The sequence below is a fragment of the Mustela erminea genome, chromosome 14 (assembly GCF_009829155.1).
Source record: "Mustela erminea isolate mMusErm1 chromosome 14, mMusErm1.Pri, whole genome shotgun sequence".
NCBI classification, from domain to species: domain Eukaryota; kingdom Metazoa; phylum Chordata; class Mammalia; order Carnivora; family Mustelidae; genus Mustela; species Mustela erminea.
In genome coordinates this window covers 79,368,562-79,384,512 of record NC_045627.1, presented here as the reverse complement: position 1 = coordinate 79,384,512, position 15,951 = coordinate 79,368,562, and the positions used below count along the sequence as shown (strand labels likewise).

The 15,951-nt window shown below is 41.5% G+C and overlaps 1 long non-coding RNA gene across 1 annotated transcript in view; it reads left to right on the top strand.

The window, feature by feature from the left end:
• Positions 1-15,951, top strand: part of LOC116573252 — a 32,471-nt gene that overhangs the window by 11,494 nt on the left and 5,026 nt on the right. Inside the window, exon 2 of the long non-coding RNA XR_004278672.1 lies at positions 10,540-10,709. This is a non-coding gene — a long non-coding RNA (uncharacterized LOC116573252). The remainder of the gene's footprint in view (positions 1-10,539; positions 10,710-15,951) is intronic.

Here is a 15,951-nt window from a genome sequence, read left to right as displayed (position 1 = left end):
AGTGCCTGAAAATAACCTGGAAATGCATTTAAAAATTCAGATTCCTGTGGCTCTCTCCGCAGACGGATTCCGAGGTCTGGGGGGGGGCGCATGAACCCCTGACCTTCCAGAGGCTCTAGGTGATGTCCATGCATGTGGCTGGGCAATAGCGCTTTTGGAAAAAGGGACCCGGGTGAATTGTTTTAGTGGGAAACGTTTGTTGTTTGGATGGCTGGTGTCACTTGCTAAAGAGACAGCTCTCTCTTTGGGCTTCCTTTTCTCACGGCCAGACTGAGAGTAATAAAATGTGTAGGATGAAAGTGGTGCTCATTTCCTTCTCTGAGCAAATATGGGGTGTATGCAGTTTTATTTTTTCAAGTAAAAATCCCCTAAACCCCTCAAAAATGTTGACTGGCATGTGGCAAGGATAGAGGCAGACTCTGCAGGGTTGAGGAGTTTTTTTTCTACTTTTTTTTTTTTTAATCTGTCACTTAGCAACGACATATGTATGGCTGACAGTTGGAGTAATCTTTGAGTTGGCAACGTGGAATTGTTAGAAAGTTTAAATTTGTGTTTTATCATTGTTAGCGGTGTTGTAGCAAATCGTGTAAGGTACAATATGTGCATTCTGCTGTTTTGGACGGGAGACATTTTAAGTCAGAAATATTTGACTGTAAACATATTTTGCACTGAACCCTATTTTCCTTCTACATGGAAGAAAAACCAAAGCTTACCTAAGCACCGTAAGAAACCTAGTTAATCAGCACTATAGGATTAAGGAGAAAATGTTCTTCAAAAATAGTTTATGAAAGTTTTAATTACACACACAATCATAAAATGCTCAGTAATTGCTGCATATTGATTCCTCTTTTTTTCTGGAAATGCTAAAACTATTTCAATATACACAGAATCAATAAACATAATTAAAATATGAGCTCATCAAAACAGTAATTAAATGTACTTAACAGCTTTTGTGGCTTTTCCCCATATGGTTACTGTGGGAGTGTGAATCTGGCGCGCTAGATAAATGTAACAAAATAAAGTGAAAGCCTCGGAAAAGATTACTGTCGTATCATAATACAATAAAACCCAGCTCGGCAGCAAGTTGCGTTAAATCAAAAAGTTGACAAAAGGAGTGATGTATGCAATTATTATACATTTTGGGGCTGTTTTCTATTTATATGAGATTAACACTATCATGGTCTGCATTCAGAAGGAACAGTGAAATCCTCCAACATGAAAGGAACGGGGGAGAGCGCCCTGAATTCTTAATATGTCAGTTTCCTTTTCAGATATGGCTGGAAGGGAGTTTGATTCCCGGGTCCACACCGCCCCTGCCCCCTGCCACCTCCAGTCGGCCAGGGTTGCTGAGCCCCGAGACTCCAGAGCCCTAGACGGCTGGGTTTCTGAGTTACGATCTGTGAAGATGGTTTTGCCCGGCCAGCAATTCATCTCAGAGGGCCCAGCAGTAGGAAGATAAAGGAAATCTGACTTTGGCCTTCAAGGGGTGCACAGCCCATGCCCCCTGGAAGTGGTATTGCATCACCATGGAGGACATGAGCTCTGTCTTCAGTCCCTCTCCTCTAGAGGGGACCCTCACTTGACTGCAGAAATTTATATGGGATCCCATCCTAGGAAGCATGGCCCAAGGAGGGGAAGTGGGACAGGGAGGGAGGGATACAGTGGGAGGCGCGTTATCCCAGATGGCAACTTCTGCTCAATCTCACTGAGAAAGATGAGAATTACAGTATCTCTGAGTTGTCTTATCTGAGGAGTGAGGAAGTTGGGGAATTTAACTGCAGCCTTCATCTGGATTTGCCTGTTGGCATTGACCCCCTGGTCCTTCTAGCCTGGCCCTAGCGCTGGCTGAGGGAGAGCACCCAGAGGCAGAGTCTTGAACACATGCAGGCAAATACCACTGGCAGATACTGGAATGGTGAGTCCTGAGGTTATAGGGGCACCCAGGGCTGCCACCATATGGTCTGTGGGAGGCTAAACAGTGCCCTCCCCGCAAATGCTCCCGTTCTAATCCCTGGAATCTGCGAACGTGAATTTATATGTGAAAAACTTTGCAGATGAGATTAAATTCAGACTCTTGAAGTGGGGATATTTTCCGGGATTATCTGAGTGAGACCCAAATGCAATTCCAAGTGTCTTTATGGGGAGGAGGGCCAAGGGAGAGCTCCAACAGAAGAGGAGGAGGCACTGGGAACCTGGAGTGATGTGGACACAAAGAATACCGGCAACCACCAGAAGCTGCAAGAAACAGGAAAGGAACCTGCCCCAGGGCCTTTGAAGAGAGTGCAGCCCCTTGGATACCTGGATTTTAGCCCAGTGATGCTGATTTCAGACTTCCAGTCTCCAGAATGGGGAGAGAAGAAATTCCTGTTGTTTTAAGCCACCAAAGAGGGGTTGTTCATTACACCAGGAGCAGGAAACCACAAGAGGGTCCTGGGAAGAAAAGGTTCTTTCTTAGAGGCAGGATGATGGTGAGAAGAAACAGAGCCAGGAGCATGTGGAGTCATCTCATGGAAACTGAGAGCCATGGCAACACCACCGTGACTTCCTATTTCCTTCCTCTCTCCTTTCCTTACTTTCTGCAAAATCTCTTGCAGAACATTTTCTCAGCAGGTTCATCTGCCCTTAATGACAGGATCCAGTTCCTTCCTCAGTGGAAATTTCTAAAACACCACCTGTCTTCCACTGCTTCTCCCTGTACCTTAACTGTGGACGGTGATATGCGAGAGCAGTTTTCTTCTGGATTCTCTCGAGGCTTTCTGTAGGCACACTCGGGCGTGCCCTGTGCTGTCTTTCATCCCTGGACACACCTGTTGTAGAACTGGAACCCATCTATTTCTCTATACTGTATGGAGGAAATATACTGGGTTGCCTCCAAAGAGCCAATAATGAGATCTGACTCTTAAAAGTCCAAGAAACTACCTCATCTCTGAAAACTGAACACAACAACTAAGAAAGGAAAATGCATGAAAAAAAAAAAAAACATAAACTCTGAAACTTCTCGATGATTTTGGACTTGGGATACAGATGGGAGTTTCTCTTGTGCCAAAAAAATCCATTGAACAGCACCAGCTGTGTGGTAAAGAAAATTGGAAGGAATCACACATTGCCGTTCACGGGAGGAGTTGTATTAAGGAAGGAGGGAAAAGTTTTGCAGATCGGTTGATTTCTCAGTGAATCAGGCGGCCAGATGAAACACCCAGGACTACATCTGCAGGCGTATTGTGCTAGTATTAATATTCATGCAGAAATGATCTAGAAAGCTGTTTCATCTGAATTTTTAGCAGTATAGTAGTTCTGGCGCGGAGTGGGGGGGACGTTTCTTTTGTGTTAAGGAGTTTGCGCTGTATTACTTTCGAGCTTTATGAGGATTAATTTTAAAAGAGCACAGGGAGTGAAAAATATTAGGCCTTATGCAAGGGTAATGTTCCAAATATTACACAATTAGTAAGGCCAGAGCTGGCCAGTGAGAACAGATGCTGACCTAGAGACCCCACTGTGCCAGGTGTTAACCTTTTTCTTGCAGGATCATGGAGAGCACTGGGGATTTCTGGAGGATACTGGGGTGGCTGGAGGCGCTGGGGGCCTCCGGGAGTGTCATAGCCATCACTATATGATACATTAAAAATGCCAAGCCTTCCTCTGGTCTTTTCCCAGCGAGGGAAGTAGAACAACACTATAGAGCTTCCTTATGTGATGCCTGCTCGTTGAGCCTACTATGTGCCAGGCTTCATGGTAACCGAGCGCCAGACGCGCATGGAGAGGTTGCCAACCAAAGAGCTGGTGGGAAGTGTCATTGTAATTATTTGTGTGAGATGTCCAAGTGCTTGTCTTTTTTGGGGACTTCTGTAGCTGCAAGTGGTGAAAAGCTAATGCCAACTGCCTTAAGTAAAACAGCAAAAGGGAAGGGGATGTGTTGGCTCACAGGACAGAAATGCCTCCTAGGGATAGATGCCTCTAGGGGACGCTGTGCGTGTGTGTGTGTGTGTGTGTGTGTGTGTGTGTGTGTGTGTGTGCGTGCATGTTTTCCCACTTGCCCTCTTTTGGCTGATAGCCTATTTGGGTGGAGCCTGAGACCAGGACTGAAGTACAAGTAGTTTATCTGGTGGGAGGGAGCCCAGAAAGTAGAAGTGGCGGAGAGGGAAAGGAGAAAGGGAGAAAAGCCAGTATGTGTTGCAATAATGAGCTGGTGCTGTTGTGGGCTGCTAGGAAGTCCTGCAGGGGTCGCTTGGAGGAACCATGTAGAACTGAGCATTTCTGCAGAATTTCCCAAAATGGTGGATGGGAGAAGCTGGGACATTTACTTGCAGATCCCCATGTCCCAGTGCTAGAGGGTTGCTCTGAGGGATCTTAGGATCCCCGTACTTCTGGATCGTGCCTCCTTGTGTCTGAGTGGCCTTCCAGGACGCATAGGACACGAAATACGGCAGCAGGCCTGCGACCCTCCACTACAGTTGCCCTAGAAACAGGTGGGCCGGGGGGACAAGGCATGATGCATGACACACGCCTGCTAAACTGGGCTTGCCTTGTGTTGGATCCAGTCTCAGGGTCCACACACGGCAGGACAGGGGCTCCTGTAAAACAGTATCCTCTGGGAACAGGGGATTTCTAGATCAGTGGGGAGGCCTGCTGAGCCAGTTTCTCTCTCGTTCATTAGCATAGAGTCGAAATTCTGAGCTGCCAGGTCATAATTCCAGAATGTCATCCAGATTTTAAATTGAGAGTCAGTCACCCTCTAAACCAGGCTCTGGATTTGTTTTTAGTCCATTTTAAACGTGGGTAACATTTCGTAGGCGCTTCCTGATCATCCACGGTGCACATGGAGAGCTCCGGTGAGTTCCCTCAGACTTCAACAGAAACCAGTTTGGGGCTGGAGGAATCGTGATTGGGGTTTCATTCTGTTATTAGGTAACTATAAGCCAATGTGGTTCTAAAACTCCAAAGTCAACCTCTCAGGAACCCCCACTGGAAATCCTTGCTGGGCTGCACTCGTGTTCCCGAACGATCACATTGTGAGGCTTAAATGTCACATCAGGCCGGAACATTTGTTATATATTGGAAAAGAATGAGGTGAAAATTGCTGGGCTTCGCCTCTCACGGAATCTTTATTTGTTAGTTGGGGTTACCTGCCTGGCTCCAAGGTAAAACGAGACCCTTCCGGCCTGGTTCGCCTTTAATGTCAACCTTTACTCACAGCTAAGGGACCTGTGGGGCCTCAGCCACCCCCACCGGGCTTCATCCCAGCCACTCAGAGCTGCGAGTCTAGTAACCTTTAGGTCCGTGGGCAAGGCATCCCTGAGGCTGTTCTTTCCTGGAGTTTCTAGCGAAGTCGACCAGCGTACATGGTGTCACTTAGGCTGGTCAAGATATTTTCTTTTCCTCATAACTTTTTGGGTTTCGGAAGGGGGAGGGCGTGAGTGTTAGTCAGTATTCTGGAGGACTGTTGCCTTTGGCTGAAACGATCTTGGCAACTGTCTCAACCCTTCACTGCCTTTGGTCTCCATGAACAAAATCTGCTAATATTCTTCAGGCCTCTAAGGTCAAAATAGTTGCCTTGTGCCTCTTGCCTCTGTGTGCCCGACTGTGTTTGCAAAATAGATTTTCCAGATGGACCGCAGGCTGCAGAGCCTCACTGGGGGTGTAAGGGACACTTAAGCCATGTTTTACCTGCTGCCAAGAGCCAGTAACAGAGTGCTGCTACCCCCACAGCCCCCCTATGGGAGAAGGTGTGGGAGCTCAAAGGGCCAGGCTCTTATTCTGCATCCGGGCATTCCCAAAGACCAGATGTGCAGTGACACTCCTCTTTCATTCCAAAATCATTCAAGGTGGAGGATACTTTCACAAAAACAAAACAAAACAAAACAAAAACCCAAAAAACAAAAACAACAACAAAAAACCCCCACCAACCTTGAATTAATCTCTTGGTACCAATACCTTTTCAAATTTGTTTCTGGACTTTTATTAACTTTCCTTCAAACATAATAGTCTAAGGGCTAGAAAAGCCCATGGAGAAACTTGAGTGAACACCTACTATATCTTGGAGTGGTTATAATTTATATCCTGTGAGGAATGGCTCGCTGAAAGTACATATTCGTTTCCATTTCTGCATTGGCTTTTTGGCTGATCTAATTCTTTATCACCATTTAGCTTATGAAACACCTATTGGTACAGTCTGAGGTGACCTTTTGCATTCCTACTGACAGTTGATAGATAGATACGCATAAATTGGGATACAGACATTTTCTTTTTGAAAATCAGTGGCTTTTAACCCTTCTGAGGGTCAAGTAAGCAACTAAAATGTGTAATCCGTATTTAGCTTTTTTTCTCAAGTCACAGCATGGTATTTATTGATGTTTGAGGTAGTACTTTAATACAGTATAACATTAATGAGTGGTTTTTCCTCCTGTGATCTATTGTTATCTACTAATAAATAGAACAGACAACAACAATCTTATCCTCATGCACTGATGGGCGTGAGGATGATATCACAAGGAGAGAGGTTATTGACTTGTCTAAGCTGTTCGAGTATTTAAATGGTTAATAGCACATACTCTGAATTAGCCCTTCTGGTTGTGAATTCTAATGGCTCCACTTACTGTATACGTAACTTGGAGCAACTTACCTAGCCTCTCTGTACTTTTCTTTCCAAATCTTTGACTAGGGATAATAGGAATACCTATCCTATAGAGTTGTCATGAGGTCTAAGTAGTAGCGTACATCTACAGCTGAGGGCGGTGTCTATCACATGGCCAGTGTAAGGTCAATTTTAGCAAGACTTAGTATTTTAAAATTGTTGTTAATGTTACTACTGTGTGACTGTGTGCCACTTGCTGTTTGAGGCTCTATGAGTACAAAGGTAAGCAAGATACACAGTTATTAACTAAGAAAACATATTTCAAGTTCCTGATTGAGGTCCTAGACTCTGGGAACACAGTAGTGAGCCAGAGGGAGCTCTTATTCCTACCCTGCAAAGGTAGATGGAGAATAAACAAAGAAGCAAAAAAATGCTGTGATAAAGTCAAGAAGGTTAGAGACAGGGAGTGAAGAGTGTAGGACCCATAGGCTTCTCTGATGTGCTAATGTTTGAGCAGAAGCATGCGGGAGCCACATGTGGGTATTTGGGGAAAGAGCTTTTTTTTGGCGGGGGGGCTTTTCCAGGTAGGGGAACAGGATGACAAAGTATCTAGCTGTAGGCAGCAAGCAGACCAGGGTGCTGGGAACACAATGATAGGGGGAAGATGTCAGGGGATGAGGTCAGAAAAAGCATGGGGGCTGGCTGGAGTGGAACTTGTACATAGTTAGAAAGACTCAGGTATTGACTCTGAACAAGCTGGGAGACATAAGGGAGTGGGGAAGGGGCTGTTGGATAGAGAAGCAGCATGAGATAATTCAGACCTTTACAGGGTCTCTCTGCATACTCTGAACAGTGGGCAAGGGTAGAAACAGGGAGAGCAATGAGGATGTGAGTCAATCATCCAGGTGAGAGGTGGGGTGCTTTGGGCTCAGATGAAGGCTGGGATGCTGGAAAGGAGCACCAGCCCACAGGATACATTCAGAGCAGACCTGATGGATTTGCTGATGTTGGGTGTGAAGCTTGCATTCTAGTGGAATGTGCCTGTCACCAAACATGAACTAACGCACTAAATAAGACAATCCCGACAGTGACAAGAGATGTGTAGAAAATGGGAAAGAATAATGGGACAGAGGGGGTTGAAGAGAGACCTCTAAGAAAACATCTGAACTGAGATGGCAGTGACAACCAGGTATTTTAATCACCTCTTTTTTGCACCATTTGTGAGTCCTACCCTAGAGCTACCAGGAAAGCCAGACACACAGGACACTGAACACTGGACAGATGGGAGAGAAGTTTATGAGTCACATGTACTCACAGCCTGGGGGGGTGGGGAGGACACCATGGGCCATGCAGGGCCTCACAAGGCTGTGGTAGGCAGGCTTTGTGGTACCAAGAGGGTGTGGTTCCCTCTAGTTCCTATAGGGGATGTGATTGCAATAATTAGAATAATTCTGTGGACTGGAGGGACCAATACCTGCTACTCCAGGATAAGCAGGAAATGCTTGGCCCCCTTAATAAAGAGAGTTGTTTGGGTAGATCTTGTCCATGGGAGCAGAGCTGGGAGGGGAACCTGTGGTTATGTCATTTGAGGCCCTTCCAGTTTCATCAAATGTCAAGGCATCCCATAATTCTGGGCCAGGCCTTTCGGCTTTAATAACACCAAGCCAAGGGAGAAGATATCGACCTGAACATGAACAAAGTTCTGGCTGTGGGGAAAGGCAGGGATTCGTTTGACATTTTGGGGATGGAACTAAAAGAATTTGCTGATGAGTTAATATTTGAGGGTGAAGTGAAGCAAAGAGAGAAATCAAGGATATCATCCCAGATATTTTACTTGAGCAACTGGTGAACTGAAGTGTCTTTTATCCACTAGGCAAGACATGGAGTAGTAAATAGATTCTGACTGGGAGTAATCAAGGGCTCATTTTGTACAGTTACTTTTAAAATGCCTGTTACACATTCAAGTGGAGACATTCAGCATCCATCTAGAGCTCAGGGGACAGGAAGGGACAGGAAAAATGAATCCAGGAGCCATCAGTATAGACAGTTTTTAAAGCCAGTGGACCTGGAACACAGAACGACTTAGAGCATAGAACAGAGCCTTGAGTCCTTCAGCATCTAGAGACTGAGCGGAAGAAAAGTCAGGGAAGGAGACCAAGGGGTCTCAGCGAAGTGTAGGGAGAAAAGCCTGGAAAATACAATGCCATGGATTTCTGGAGAAGGAAGAATTTCAAGAAGGAAGAAGTGGTCAATGTTGTCAACTGTTTTCTCCTGAGAGATCAAAAAAGAGGAGAGTAGAAAAGCACTAGATTTGAAAAAATGGTGGTCATTGGTGGTCTTCAATATTGGAGATGAGAGAAGACAAGTGAAAGAATGAAGATCAAAGATCAAATTTAGGCAACTCCTTGTAGGAACATAGCTCTAAAAGAGGAGGAATATTATGGAGGATAGTATTTAGAGTGAAATCTTTGAAAAATCAATAAAAGCTGGTAAGAGGGTAAAGAGATAAGATCTGGGATGCAAAAGCAATCAGAGCTGCAAATGTAGGAAAATTCTTGAGTAGGTGCTATGGTGTTTAACAAAGAGGCAGGTACTCTCACTATACATCTTCAGGCTCATCATATAAGTTGGAACCATAGACAATGCCTGGGAAATTAAGAGCATCCAGGATGTGGATAGTTCTAAAGAGAAAAGGATTCCTGTGAGTCCCAAATGGGAGGATGATGTTGAGTTATTCTAAATATATAGGTTAGAGGTATATGGCATAGCACTCACAGTATTTCACATAAGGAGATGTTGTCAGGTATTACGGGAACAAAGCTGGTCTACATTGACAATGTAAATGACATTAAAAAATATTTTATTTATTGATTTTACAGAGAGATACAGAGACTGGGGAAGCGGAGGGAGCAGAAGGAGAGGGAGAGAGAATCCTCAGGCAGACTCCCTGCTGAGCATGGACCCGACGGGGGCTCAGTCCCAGGACCCCAAGATCATGACCTGAGCTGAAACCAAGAGTCAGCTGCTTTTTAAAAAAAATTAACATATAATGTATTATTTGTTTCAAGGGTACAGGTCTGTGATTCATCAGTCTTACACAATTCAGGAGTTGGCTGCTTAACTGACTGAGCCACCCAGATGTCCCTGTAAATGAGAGTACTTTGCATTTGCCCATCCTTATTTAGTCCGTAACCCTATTACAGAAGGCCACTGTGGTAGAGGGTCACAGCAGTGCACTTGCAGTCAGAACATTGATGTGGGTGTGAATCCTGAATCCGTCAGTGAGCAACCAGAGGCCTTGGGCACTTCTTAGTGCTTCAGCTTTCTCACCTGTGCAATGGAAGTACCATTACTAGCTTACAGAGTGGGGCCAACTGGTAAAGACCCAAATGACCTATTTGGCATTCGCCTGTACCTTATGTTGATGGAATTGTCAGAGGGCATCACTGCTCCCCTGTGTAAGATATGGAGAGAATAGAAGATCAAGAAGAATCCTGATGGTAGACTCCTCCTGCTATACTGAAGGCAACAAGACTTGTATTAGAGTCCACTATTTTATCTATGGAAGCTCTCATAGAGTTCTTCAACTTCATCAACTCTTTGGGTGAGAGAAGGGTCTCAGTTTCCTCCATCACACCTCCCTTTTGATACCCACAGCACATCTACTGCCTGTGGCTAAGGCTGCTTTCTGTTAAGTCTCCACACCACTATTCCCACCAGTTGTGACAACCAAGAGTCAGCCATGTGTGTTCCCACATTAGTGACGCTAGCAACTGTTTATACAAATATTCTCTTCTTACTATTTACATAATTTATATAATCTGATGAAAGATTTGGTGATGACAAGTTGTTATAATAAGTTGCTATCAAATAAGTATATGTAAAACACACATAGAAGACTGGGGGGAGAGTAAAAATGTAGAAAAATTGCTTTACACGTGTCTTTAATGTTTCATTCTGCCTTAAAGAAACCAAAAACTAGAACTTCTGGATGATGCATTATGGGTGGTTTTGAAGAAAGACCGCTTGGAACTCAGATCAGCAGACCCCGACACAAAGAAAGTGCCTTGGCTCAACATCAAAAGAGTGGCAAGTGAATGAACATCCATATGTTTTAAGTTAAAATTAAATCTTTAAGGTATGTATGTATCACATTTTATGATTCACTGCTTTAATTAACTTTTCCAGTTGACTTGCCAACTGCCAGTTCCAACTTCATTGGATAACAGTGAAACTGTAATGTTTATTTTTCAATTATTATAAATGGATACTCATTTTTTAAACCATTATAAAAACTGAAAACATGTAAATAAAAGCTACTAATTCAGAATCAAACACCAGTCATAATTTAAGGTAGTTCCTTCTAGTCTTCTTTTCATAAATATACTTTTAAAAATAAAATTGTGAGTTTTATGTTTGTTTTTTATCTTTTTTTCATGAAATATTATATCACAAGTGATATAAGTGATATTCACATTGTTAACATTAAACAATACAGAAAGTATACATAACAAAAACAGCAAGCCACCCTGCAGGACTTACAAATAGCCCATGTTAAATCTTGATAAACACTATCCTTACTTTCATTCTTCATGAAGATATAGATAAAAGGACATGGATATAATGCATATTTTAAAGAAATATTTTATATTGGAATTGGATTTATTTTAGATTTAGGTATCAAAAATAGCACAGGGAGTTCCCACATGCCCCTCACCCAAACTCCTCTAATATTGACATTTTATGTTACCCGGTGCATTTGTCACATCTTAAAAATCAACATTATGACAGTACTTTACCTAACATTCAGATTTTATCAGTTTTTTCACTATTATCTTTTTTTGACATTCTGTCATCCAATCTAAGATAGCATATGAGATTTAGCATATGGCAGATAAATTTTACTTATTTTTAACAACAACAAAAAAAGAGAAGACTCAACATAAGTATTAAATCACAGATTAACATTTCTCTACCGTAAGAGTTATTGTTTCCTTTAAAATGAGTATTATGAGTATTATGAAGGATATTAAGTGGTTGGAGTCATTAGGTCTTCTAATTAACATTTTATTCATCTAGGTATAAATTAGTTCTTTTATATTTCTTCCCATCCATCTCTTCAACCCTCCTGATATCATTGGTTATATTGCTTTGTAGAACTTTTCCAGGTGAATAAGGTGTACATTGTGTCATGCAATTAAATTCTCACCCTGGATTTTGACCTCTATGTAGGTGGATTCATTATTTGTCTCCAGTCTTTTTAACCATGGCTTCTCTGCACCTCAATTCTGTAACTGATTAATCTCTTGGTTGTCTCTTTCCCTCTGTTGGAAATTCTTTTCAGAAACGGGGTTTGAGAATATCTACCTGTGAATTTTATAGTCAAACAATAAATTGTCTTGTTTTAACATTTTAGAAAATTATTTTCTTTTCCTTAGACTCTCGTAAAAATTCTCCATCACCTTCTGACATTAATAATTTATAAAATTATATAATTTATTATAAATTATAATTTATACTTTATAACCTCACAGTTCCCTTTTGCTGGTGGCTTGTTTTCCCTCCTTGACCACTGGGGGACTTCTTTATCTCCAAGTGAATTCACCCATCAACTTTTTTTTCCCCTAGACTCTAGTATGCCCTTTTAATAAGCAGATCTCATTTTTTTCTTTCAAAGACTTTTGTTTTTCACTATTACATCTTGAAAGAACTTCTTCTGTTCTTTTGGAGTATCAGTTTAGGGATACCAATTATCCTTATGTTGGATTATCTTCCATCTTCTTTCTAATTGCTTTACTGTCTTTGTTTTTTTTCTCCAAGTTCACAGTAATGATCTCCAGATTTCTTCATCCTAGCAATTTAATTTTTATTTACATGTATTCCTTTCCTTGCTACTCTAATTTATCCTGATGTTGCTGTTTTAGTTCTCAATTTTTAAAAGATTTTATTTATTTATTTGACAGAGAGAGAGACAACGAGAGAGGGAACACAAGCAGGGGGAATGGTAAAGGGAGAAGCAGGCTTCCTGCTGAGCAGGGAGCCTGATGTGGGGCTCAATCTGAGAAACCTGAGATCATGATCTGAGCCGAAGGCAGATGCTTAACAACTGAGCCACCCAGGCACTCCCAGTTCTCAATTTTTAATTTATTACTCCAATCTTTCTATTCTATGTGTTTTCTTATTCTCATTTTGCTGTTGTATTCTATTTACTTTCTATTAAGTTCTATAGCATGAAACCTGTAGTCACTTAGAATACAATCTTTTCTTCCAGCCTGGATTTCTCACCAATGTTCTCTTCTTTCATTCGCTCTCTCTCTTTTTTCTTTTTCTTTCCTTTTTCTCCTCCTTCTTCCTTTTCCTCTTCCTCCTCCTCACTTTGGTGAGAACATTTAAGTTCTACTTTTAGCAAATTTTGATTATATAATACAGAGCCATCAACCATACTCATTATATTTTATATTAGATCCTCAGAATATATTCATGTTATAGCTGAGAATTTGTATCCTCTTTTCTAGCCCACATTTGTGTGGTTGCCCAGACCTTGTCTTTGCCATGGTATGATATGGGTGATTTCCTCTTTATAACCTTCTCAGCTTTTGGGGGGGCCCTTTGTGTTCTCCTCTAAGCTTGTGAGCACTCTTTTTTTGTGTGTGTTTGTGTGTTTGTGTTTTTGTGGTTTTTTTTGTTGTTGTTATTGTTTTTTGTTTGGTTTTGTTTTTTCTCAGCCTAACAGTGTTGAAGAGTAGAATAAGGAGGTGCAAGAAGTACTTGCTAGAATAAACTTAGCTCTGCCCTTTCTTCTACAGTCCTGTACAATATCTTATACTTTAGCTTACTTCCCCAACTGACATAGTGGGAACACAGGCCTTACCAATTCCCCTTCTCTCCCCTGCTGACACATAGTGGTTGTAAGGGATTAAATTTGAAATAAGTTGTCTCCAGGTCACCTATCTACTCGTTCCTGTAGGTTTCTCTTCATATTGGAAGGTATTAATGAGACATCTCAGTATTTACCTAACATACCCTCTTTCTTTCTTTTCTTCTTTTTTTAAGATTTTATTTATTTATTTGACAGACAGAGATCATAAGCAGGCAGAGAGACAGGCAGAGAGAGAGAGGGAGAAGCAGACTCTCCACTGAGCAGAGAGTGAGATGTGGGGCTTGATCCCAGGACCCTGAGATTATGACCTGAGCCGAAGACAGAGGCTTAACCCACTGAGCCACCCAGGCGCCCCCACACCCTCTTTCTTAAGGACTGGGTGGGAGCATGGTTGGTCCCAGCACACCAGATTTATATGTTTCCTTCTCTGGCCCCCACCTTTAGTAGTTTATGACATGAATTTATACCCCTTCCCTTGTTTAGTTGCTGCTGATGAATTTTTAGCCGGTTATAAAATCTAATTGTGTACATTTTGCTGGGTACAAGGGTTGAATGCTCTAGCAATTCAGCTTTGATTTTTTTTTATTATTATTATCCTGTGGCCTGATTTATAATGGATCTTCAACATTTATTTAACCATTTTCCATTTTATAGGCATTTACATTTTTGAATTTTTTGTTATAATAAATAATACTATTATGAACATCCTTGATAATTTTTTTTATATATAAATTACTTCCTTATGGTGGATTTTTAAAAAGGGAACTATTAGGTCAAAAAGCATAGACTTTTTTTGAAGATCCTTGCTTCAAGTTGCCAATTTGCTTTCCATATTTGTTATATTTCAAAATATACTTCAAATAGCTCATGTCAGAATTCTCAAAATGAATTTATTGCAATGGGTTTCAGAGGAAATGGAAATGAATAGTTCAAGAAACAAAGATAATTGTTCGTCTGAAAATATAAGCTACCAAGGACAAGAATATTTCTGGAGCCAAAATGGAATGAAAGCAGTGATCAGCCAGGACTGTGGGAAGTGAGAAAGATGTTTCCTCAGCCATCCAGGTGGAATGCAGGGCCAGAGTCACCAAGAAGAAAACGTGGGGTGTCAAAAAACACTCCAAGTTTACAACATGTTAATTGGATCTATAAAAAATGCTTGGAGATAGCACTCTTTTTTTAATTCCCACAAACTATCTGCTATGCTTTCAGCGTCTGCTGCAACAAAATAGTTTATTTTTACTTGCTTTTTTTCTCTCCCATAAAGAAAAATCAACAGAGTATTATTATGTTTCTTAAATACAACTGAACTCATCTTATTAGGGAAAAGCAAAGAAGGATGTGTCATCTTATTAAAAATGACATGATGTATATACAGCCATATGTTTTCAAAGGGTTTTCTGTCAGTGTTAATCAAAACTCCTCCAAATTTATGAACCTACAGAGCAGCATGTCAACCATATGGGAAATATCTCCCCTTCAATATTGAGAATTTGAATTAATAATAAACATTACTTAGTGAACCTAAACGAGAAAAACACACCAATGTTGAATCTCAGGAAAGGAGAAACTTATATAAAAAAAAAAAAAACTCTTCCAGGTGTTAATTTTTTTAGCTTTCTGTCTAATATCTCAATCACACTGCTCTATCTTTATTCTCACTCCGCCTGCTCATTTACTGGACACAGAAGTGGCTGCAATCTATTTCATGATTGCTACTTAAGTGTCAAATTAATAACCAGTATCCCATATTTCCCCCCTTTGCTTTTTATTTTATTGGAAAACTTGAACTAAAAAGAAACCAGGAAGAATATCCTTCTTACAGTTTAGTGCCTGAAACCTACCACTGAGATCTTTCCTAATCTTCCATAGTCTTCCCAGGGCCAATTTCTACCAGTTTCTATGCCTACTAGTTACCACTGTTTTGTTATTTTGGGAGATAATATAATTTTAGGATCTGTGTTAACTTAGAGTGATGTCTAACATCAACTGGAGTTGTGGGAGTCTGTTGGGGTCTCGTCAGGCAAGCAAGTTCTTCTTAGTTGGAGGAAACAATTTTGATTCTTGCACATGGACCTTCAGTGTGAACTTGCAGAAGACTGGGGAGTGGTGGTCATAATTGGGAACAGGCTGAAAATAAGCCAGAAACGTACCAGCTGTTGACCATAAACCAAGGCAATAGGTAGGGACTAGGAACCAGACCAGGGACAGGAAGGAGAAGCTAATCTGTCTTTATAGTACTTTATAGTTCTCCATCAGTCAGAGGATTATTTGGACAGAGATGAAGATGAAGATGATGATGATGATGATGATGATGATGATGGCAGGGACTAGACTGAGCTATCACAGTATTAAGAAAGTTATAGTGATTTCCAACAGTAATGTGGCATACACATGCTAAGATGACCCACAATGAGCCAGCCCATCTGTAATCCCTTCCTACCAAATGTGAGCTGGACCCGTGATTTGCATCTAGTCTCTGGACTCTTAACAGAGGCAA